Source organism: Lepidothrix coronata, unplaced genomic scaffold, assembly GCF_001604755.1.
Source record: "Lepidothrix coronata isolate B3197 unplaced genomic scaffold, Lepidothrix_coronata-1.0 Scaffold82, whole genome shotgun sequence".
NCBI lineage: Eukaryota > Metazoa > Chordata > Aves > Passeriformes > Pipridae > Lepidothrix > Lepidothrix coronata.
In genome coordinates, this window is record NW_016690262.1 from 1,849,163 (window position 1) to 1,859,192 (window position 10,030).

Here is a 10,030-nt window from a genome sequence, read left to right on the forward strand (position 1 = left end):
TGTGGCAATCCTGCTGAAGCTGGAGGGGGGAAAGTATGCCTTTATACCTTTAAAAAGCTCTAGAAAGACTTAAAAAAACAGAGTTTGGTTATTGGCATATAGCCCTTATTTCCATCTTAGTATAGATACAGACCCCAAATAAAATGAATCATAGAATACCCGGTTGAAAGGAATATCAAGGATCATCCAGTCCAACCTTTCTTGGCAAAAAATGGAACTGTTTGGGTGCAGAAGTAGTTTTTCTTCCCTGTAAAGAGAGACATAATTCACAGTCTCAGGATCTTCCTTCAAATCTATTTTGGGTGCGTAAACATATAATTTTGTTTTCCTCTCAGCAAGGGTAGTCACAGCACTAAGAGCAACTGTAAAACTTAACAGAGCTTGAGAGAAAATAGGCATGGTAACATTTCCAGCAGAAATTCACTCCTCGGTTCACAAACACCAGAGTCCTTTTCCAAGCATCTCCATAGATATGTCAAAGTACCTCTCTATAACCACTAAAATTTAGGACACTGCTGAAGTTTAAGTCCTGTTCTCTTCAGAAGTTCTGTGCCACTTGGCTTAAGGCAAAAATATCACATTCAAGCTTTGTTTATCCTTCCCATCTCACATGTAAATCAGATCTGATTTCTATTGCAGATGTGTGCAGCAGTTGCACGGGTGCTTTGTTTCCTCCAGCTCTTTCCCACAGGCATGATCAGCTGCTCAGCAGCACAAGGAAAAGCTCTGAGAGAAGAAGAAACACTCCTTTGGCTCTCAGAACAACCTCACAGTGGAAAATCAGGAACTGGTTTTGCTGGGTTGAAAGTATACTCTGACAGCTTCACCTGGGAGTGAGCTAGTGTACGTAGCACATACCAGTTAAAAATTATTTTGCTGTGTATGTGTAGGTACAACTGACACTCAGAGGCATACCAGAAAAAGGCAGGATAAGAAGATATAAGAGAATATCATGTTTCTATGTGTGGACACTCATTTTACACCTCTTTACATCTGTCACATCTCTCTTCAACAAGACTATTTTCTTTGGATCTCCAATAGCAATTATGCCATTTTACTGACCAGTGTATATAATTATACACAGGTTTCTGAGGATTTTTCTAATATCTAATGTGCATCTATATTTATTTCTCTCCCAAGCTTTGACCTCTGACTTCATGTCAGCAAATTATAGCTATCTTTCTCATAAACAGGTTGGTTATCTAAGTGAACATTAAGTTGGTGAGACAGGTGTTTCACTTAACTATTAATTTTTCATTTATTTCAGAGCCTTTGTCAGTTCTATGTCTTTATTGTTATTTTTCTTAGTCACAAAGAAAGGAGAAACATTTAACAACTGCCAGCTAATTTCCAAACCAGAACAAGTTTCTTGCTAAAGTACATTGTACGTTTGTGAATGGAAGTAGGTGCAACATTTTAGAAGATGTGGACACTAACAATACAGCAACAGGGTCTGCTAAAATAAAATCAAAATCATCCATTTGTTCTTATACTGTTGTGTCTGCAAAGTCATTAAAATTTTGCAGGACATTTATTCAAAACTTTCCAATGTAAAAGGAAGAAAGAAAAAAGACAGACTGACTGCACTGAGAGTCTGTTCTTATTAGGTTCTGAGAGAATTAGAAAGCTGCCACTTTAGCAATATGGAAGAGAGACAACTGATATTACAGACATCACTGAGCAATTGAATAGAAATATACAATTCAGAGCAAAAGTTCTTCAAGTTTCTCGTTAGCCATGGTCTGAAGGAGCACTTCATTCTTCCTTTTTAACTACTTACATGACTCTGTCACCCAGAGCCCTTTATACATAGAAAACTATTTCTAGTTTCTGTGAAAATCTTTTGACTGTGCTTTAGAGCCAGCAGAGAGGGGCGATCCGTTTACAGCATGATAAGCCACACTTAAAACCTTACAAGCAAGTACTGTGTGGGCATTACCTGCTTGGAAACACCTGCTGAAGAGCCCATATAACTATGAATTACCAGGCAGATAGGTACACCACTTGTTTAAATGACACAGTTGTGCATTCACATTCACAGTCATTTAGATCTGATGTCAACAGTAGGATTATCACCAGAAGCTAATCAGAGAATTTCGCCAGAGTAAGATTTAGGCAGTTTCGCAGAACAATTAAAAACCTGAGGCAGTACTTTGTAGCATGGAAGAGAGGATTGTTTTTCTTTTAAAGGGTTTTAAACTATGTTAATGTGGTTTTATACATTATTTAATGACTGCTTAAAGAGTACTACAGTCTCAAACCTCTACCCACACAGCCCCACCACTTTTTGTTTCTTTCAGTAATTGGTGGTAGAAAGCATCCTTAAAACCTTTCAAACCATGCAGTTAAAAATATAAAAACATTATTTCAAAATGTAATAAACAAGTCTCCTTTGCTTTCAGTCATTCACCTGTCCAGTACACAACCCATTTTCCTACAAAGTCTGGGCCAGCTACCACAAGAGTCAGTGGAAAACAGGAGGCGGATGAGTTTGGCTTGACTTTCAGAAATCACTGAGGCAGCCAACAGATGAGTTTTCAAAAATTTCCTTGCACAAGCAGCCCAGAAGAAACTAATTTTTTGCCTTTCCTGTTGAAGTTTCCCATCCCTGTACACCTGTTCCCCGTCACATTCGCTCTCCGTCATCGCCTATCATGTGAAAGGAACACTACACAGTGCACCTCCTGCAATCAGATGGGAGCTTTCAACGTGCAGCCATCCAGCTTTTTATAGGTCACTTGTTAATGTGCTAGAGACTGTGCACCAGGATTTAACAGCCCACAGGGTGCAAAGACCTGACAGAAACAAAATTTTTGCCTCTCTCTTTCTGTAAGGAAATGCACTCAACTCTGATTTCAGAGGCAGTGGTATATAACCCCTAAGTAGTTTCCCACTCTGCAGGAGCCAGCTTCTCCCTCTCATAGACTGAGGTCTTTGGAAGAGTCAGCTTCTCACAGATCTTGGATCCTGCTGAACTCACAGAACATCACTTCTCCTTCCTCACAGTTAGAGGAGTCCATTGCAGGAAAAAGAGAGCCAGAAGTTAATAGCCTGCTGATAATAATGAAGGGCATGTTATAGGGATGGAGGAAAGGTAGTACAAAAGCCATCCCAAAACGGATGTTCTAGATGGGTGGTCAGTGTTTCTGCACCAAATACTGTCCTACATGTCTCTGAGATGAAAGAACACTCATTTCGGTCAAAAGCACAGATTCTGTTTTCTGAGACAGTGACAAATAATTTTCATGGAGCCTATTTCAGAGTCTCTGTAGAGAAGCCTGTCAGTTTTACAGAACCTTTCCATCTTAGAAAGCTTACAATGCCACCCCACTGTTTTGAAAATGTTAAATGTACATCAATAAATGTGTAGTTTCTTGCTCCGAGACAAGTTTGGTTCCTATAGAAGTCAGGTTTTGTATCTTCAGATTATAAAGTGCAGCCAGGACTGAGAGGTCCAAATTTCTACATACATAAAAATAAACAAAAATAAATACAACTATGGTTTAAAAACAATAACTACAAGAGAGGTATTCCATGAAATGAGAGGCAAGATATGCCTCCCACTAATTCTATTTAACATTGGCTTCAATAAATAAATTATTTTATTGACCTTTCTAACCTTTGATACAGTGCAGTAACAAGAGAGAGATAATAAAGCCTACAGATTGGAAAGGGCTTAAAGAAACAGAAAACACTAATGAAAGGAAGCCTTGTGTCCCTTATTGAATCTGTCAAGTTTATCCTGTACATTTAAGTACATACAGACTCTTTGCACTCATTTTACAGCTAATTCTTTTTACACTCAGTAGAGACAGTCCTTTTACTATGCATAATGTAGTAAAATTCATGAAATTCTGTACTGAAACATGGACACACATGAAATTCCCTCTGACTCTGTTGCCTTAATGCACTGTGCCTCAATAATATGGACAGAAAGTTTTATTGGTTATCTTCACCAAAATCAGCTAGGCTATTCCAAAACATGAGATTTCAACTTTTCTGAAAAGATCAATGCCCAAGAAGCCATCAGAACATCATCAGCTGAAAATTTGTGAGAACTACCATTTACTTTGCTATGGAAAGACAAGATAGACCAGAACTAAAGTAGCATTTCTAAGAAGATCCTTTTGAAATGTTTCAACTGAAGAATGTTATGAATATTTTATTGGAAAAAATAGATGGAAATTCTAACTGTCCCTTGAAGAGTTATTGTACCAAATTTAGAGATTCAATTCAACCACTAAATCATCAAATGGAGAGATTTTAGTACTGCTTTTACTGGAAATAAAATGCAATTTTGAACTGTGGAGCCCCTGCTGATGCCTTTATAATAGCAGCATTTTGGAGTTGGACACAAATTGTTTATTCCAACTGACATTGAAAAGAAGATATTTAGTTTTGGAATAAAATAGTAATTGTTCCAGAAAAAAAATTGGTAAGAAAGTTCAGTTTTATTAAAGATACAGAAAAGGGTAGCTGTTGTCTTTGACTGTATTTACAAAGTATGAATTAATTTTAACTTACCAAGATAGCAAACCAGATTAAACTAATGTTCACAATGTGGGGACATATGCAGATGATAAGGATGATCACAGCTCCTCATTTCAATTATAATTTCATCATATTGCTGCTACAAATATCTGTCAGACTTCAGGAAATTATTTCAGACTATCATTAAAAACTTTACCAAGAATGGGAGAAAAGAATTGAAGAATTGAAGATGAAAATAAGAAGTTTTGTAAACAAATAAATTGAAAGAGGAATCAAATGCTCCACATATTAATTCACTCTATCTGCCAAATGACACTCTGACAGCGAAATTGTTATGTAGTTAAATTTTGAATAAACACAAAACAAATAAATCCTTTATCCCTTATAGTGACAAATAAATATATTGTTACTTGGGTCACAGCATCCAGACAAAACATCCCAAACCAACCTGTGTATCAGTCAAGTGTTAGTATTTTGCAGAGGCAAAAATGAGGATATTAAGCTGAACTATACATTTGGTTTAAGGTCATAGATAATAAATGTCTTTAAACTTATTGCAAATATGGGAAAAGCTACTTCTCTCCAGCACTAAGATGCATGCAGATTGTTACAATATTCTAAGGATTTCTTGTTGGATTGTGTTTATCCAGTTACTTCAAAAGGTGCAGTAACATTTAACATCTGCTATCACATAACAAAATGTACAAATAACAAACTAATGTTATTTACATCATCTATGAGTTTGGAATAAGGATTAATATAATAGAAGAGGAAATTAGGGAGTGATTTATGTTGTACAGAAAGTGAGAAGTTCAAATTTGCTGGAATAAGAAAAGACAGAGGTAAACACAGGATAAGTCTGACTTTCTGAACACAATCTGCAGGATATGGACTTACAAAACAGGAGAATATTATATCTGCCTACTTTTCAGTGCCTAGTTGAATATTGATACTCTAGAGACTATCAGAAGAAACTATAAAAACCCATGAATTTCATTACAAATTTGCAATACTCTGGTGAAACAGCAATCTCTGAACAGGACTGTTACATGCTACATAAAAAATAATTTATCTATGGAATAAAAAATTGATCCGCCTGGTTCCAAACTGATTTGCAAGAAACACAGGTGTCTAGTCCATCCTGTCTATAAGAGACAATGTTTTATTTAGAAAATATCTGGAATGAAAAGGCTGATTTTGTGAGCCTGTCTGAATAACTCTATTCCCTCTTGTAGTACCTTGTATAGCAAAGCTGTATACATATCATGCAGGTAGCATGATTTCCACTATACACATAATGTTTTCCTTTGCCTTATATAATCAGTTACCACTAAATATTGTATTAAGACTGGTGTGCTCTCATCCCACTCAGGATTACTTTTGCAGCGGTAGGTTTAAAAAAGATGTCATACAGATCATGAATGTTTGATTATTCTGTCTGTCTATATTATTACTGACCAATTTAAAAAAAAAAATCATATCTATCAGTATCAGTACCTTGCTTGTTCTCTCTAGTCACCAATCCAATCCAAAGAAGTCAGATTTAAGTCAAAGTAGTTAGGTATTCCCTCCCACCCTCAAACTACCTTACCCCAGATGGTTTGTCTGTTGTTATGTCTAATAGTCATAAGCATCTACTAGTAACTTTTACTATTCTCATTCAAAATCACTAGATGTATGCTGAAAAAAAACTAATACTAGGACTGGGGACAACAGAGATGCCACCAGTGACCTCCACCAAAGGGAAATTCACAACCTTGAGAAGACAAGGGAAGAAAAATCCAACTGGAGGCTTCTGCTTCAGGGGAAATTATTGACAAATTTTGCTAATAGAATGGATCTCAAAACTATGTAGCAGGGTAATCTCTGCTATGTAGAAGACCTCATTCCTCCTCAATCCCTAGGTCACAGTGGCATCATGTAACTAGGGGTAAGCACAACACAGCTTCTACTGCACCATGACATAATAACCTATAGCACTACCACAGGCTGAGCCAGCCAGACAGTCCTCTCCCTTCCTGGCTGTGAGGGGTATGCTCGGAAATTCTGTCAAACACACACGTCATTCAGAACACCTGAGAGCTCAACAGGTTTGTGTTATTTTGGATCAATTTATTATCCCTGTCAGACCCTGAAACTCACCATCACTGGTCCTGAAGTCTCTGGAGAGCACAGCCAGAGGCTGTCATTTGGACAGCAGCGATTTCCTCCTTCTCCTCCACATGGATTTATTTTGGTAACCCTCTCTAAGCTCTACATACCACGGAGTATAACCTGATCATTTCAGAAGAAGATTTCATTCCACCAATGACTTCTGTTTCAATCTACCCAGGTGTCATTTTTATACACATTTTCTGTGTACCAATATTTCAAGTTTAGATTTCTGCTGCAGTCCCTCTCTTGGGAAAATGATAAAAGGTGCTCCTACCAATACTGCATTAAGACTATGCATACTTAATTGATTCTGAGGCAGCTAATTTCTCTTTGCTACTGCATAGGTTAATTAAGAAGAGACAGTCTCACAACAAACTAACTTTACAATAAATTTATGTTAAAGCAGAGTCTGTATGGCTTTCACATGCGGTTAAAATCACACTAATTAACAATAGTCCATGATAGCTTATTAACTAGAAGCAAATTTAAGCTCAGTACCACCATTAAGTGCCAAAGGCCAGTTAAGGTGATATTCATGTGAAAAATCATGTACATCAAGGGATGTAGCTCAAGTACTGTTGGTGGCAAGAACGAAGCTTGAAACAGCTGGTTTGGAGTCACTACAGTGCAGCTACAAGCTTTGTCAGGCACTGTTGAGTGTAAAGTTGTTCATAGGCCAATTAAACTACAACCCTCAGGGACAAATGTGAGGCAGCAGTGAAAAAATATATTTTTTCTGAAGCATTTCTCATAACAAGGAGAACCATGAGATAGGACTGTACATGGACTGAACATTTATAACAGTATAGCAATATACTAGATAAACCAGTTATGAGGTTTAGCCAATAAGGAAAGTGTCAAACCACATTGTTTTTCTGCTTTCCACAGTCAAAAGAATATCTAAGAATATCTTTTTTTTATATATTTGAATATTCTTTCTTTAAGTCAGCTATAAAATGACATATTTCATCTCATATTCATATTTAATTATCTTGCTGAAGCAAGGTATTTTGTGCCCTATGTTGATAGGTTAAGAATTATTTAGGTGCACAGTTCAAAGCACTTAAATTATTCTATCAGTAATCAATATACATCCATCTGTATTAAATAATTTCCACTCTCTTCATTCTTCTACATTTTATATAACTGCATTCACTATTAATAACCATAATTTATTTTCTGATACAGCCAAGCCATTAGGAAATACATCTATAGATTCATTCTTTAAATAAAATTAGGACATTACTCTTACCCATTTCAACTAATCAAAAAGATGATTTTAGCCTCTCTGTTTAATGAAGAAAAATATATTGCAGAAACATGACCACTGGTGCAAAGCCAGGGCAAACACAGACAAATGACAGTAGCTTTTTGACACATTACACGAATTTCATTCCAGCAACACCACAGCCTATCAAGTTAGAAAGGAATATCTACTGAATCAATTTATTTTTTTTTATTTCAAAGCTACATAATCAAAACAACTGCCAAAATGGAATGGGCTTAAAAATGTTACTGCCTTGTAAAGTAGAAAATTCTCATCAACTTCAGGGAAGAGTTGTAATCAAGATTTAAATATTCTAATTTATATAATGTACTGACTTATTATGTATAATAGTTTATGTACAGCACACAACAAGGGAAACATGCAAAAAGCAAGTTCTCGGAAAGTTATGTTGCAGTCAAACCATATATTGGCTATATTGAATTATCCTCTCCTAGACACATCCTCTATCTACCTCATACAATTCAGCATGGTTGACCTGACCAAAGAAATTTCACGGGACATTCATCATATGTTTACCAGGTATAGGGATTTTATAAAAACATAGAAAGAAAGAAAGAAACAAAAACCCCAAACAAACCACAAAAAAACCGCACCAAATCCAACCAAACTCAACACCATTTGGCAATCTTCTCTAGAAAGCCATAGCACAAGGTTTTCAATTCTTCTCTAATAAATGAAAAATAAATTCCATGGAAACTGGGAGAGGTGCAGAAGAATGAGAAAGAAACCCAGTTCAGAATAACCCATGGAAGTTAAACTAATTTGCTGGGTCATAAGAAAACTATTCCTTTACTTTAAACTCAGAAGAAAACACAAATCCTTTCGTTCACCACCTTTTTATGCTTGCAAAGTAGAATATTTTTTACTAGGAATAAATATATAAATCCACTTTTTAATGTCCCACAAAGTTTTATTCTATTTGTTTGGTGCTGTGGGGTTTAATTTATTTTATTTTCAGTAAGTATGAAGGGTTTCTGTATCAAAATATATCTCTCTTACTCAAGATTATTCTCTAGTGTTTACTCAGATTTGAAACTGGTATCTCCTTAGCCAAAACAATGTGTTTCACTGAGAACTACACACTTTTGGTTTCAGAAAAAAAACAAACCAACAATCCCACACCTATGTTTCACTAACTTGAAAAAAAAAAAATTAGTTGCTATAAAGGTTGCATTCCTGTGACTCTTACAACTAACGAGTATCCATAAGAACAATTTTTGATCTAGATGTTAATTTATCAGTGGAGAACGGTGAAAAAATTCAAGAATAATAAACTTGAAATTTAATAACTGTTAAGATACAAAGGAAAATGACATCATTCTCAGGCATACCATCTTTCCCCATAAAAACCTGGAAGCTCATGGACATTCCTGTTCTTCACGCTACCTAAAATTAAAGCCACTCTGGCAGATTGTCATCTGTAATGCTCTCAGAGTACCACAAAATTTCTAACACCGTCTTCCATGTTCTCTGCTATGGAAGTGTCTGGGAAAGTTTGTGATTTTGAATGTCTGTCTTAGTAAGTATGGTTATCTCCCTGTGCAAGTGTTATAAATTTAACACCACTACAGTGCCCTTGGCTTTCAAACCAGATATATTTCTCAGCACTGATTTTTGTCCTAACAGAGCAGTCTAAGAAATATGGTATTCCCAAGCCCGTGACAAAGGGTTTCTAAATGTGATTCTGTGTTCTTATGTGTTAGTTGTGATTTGAAATGGCATCTCCCTTTTGCTCCATCATAGCAAACCTTCGCTCTTGCATTAGCCTTGGCTTGGTCTATATGCAATTCATAAATACAGCAGCTTTTACACTTAATCTAAAGCATTTAAACTGAAGATAATCAGTACTTTAAATAATGCTGTATCTAGTCACAAATCCAATAGTGACTCTACATTTCACAGCAAAACCTACAAAGCTTTTAGGGGGTTTCCTCACCTTTCTTTTGTATTCTTTGTCCTATTATCCACTCTTTTATTCTTCTCCATTTTACTGATAATAATCACATAGAATTGCCATAGTTTAGAGCTGAGAGGGGTTGATTTTTATATAATTCTTGAAAATATTAATAATATAAGATGTTTTTGTGCTATTTGATT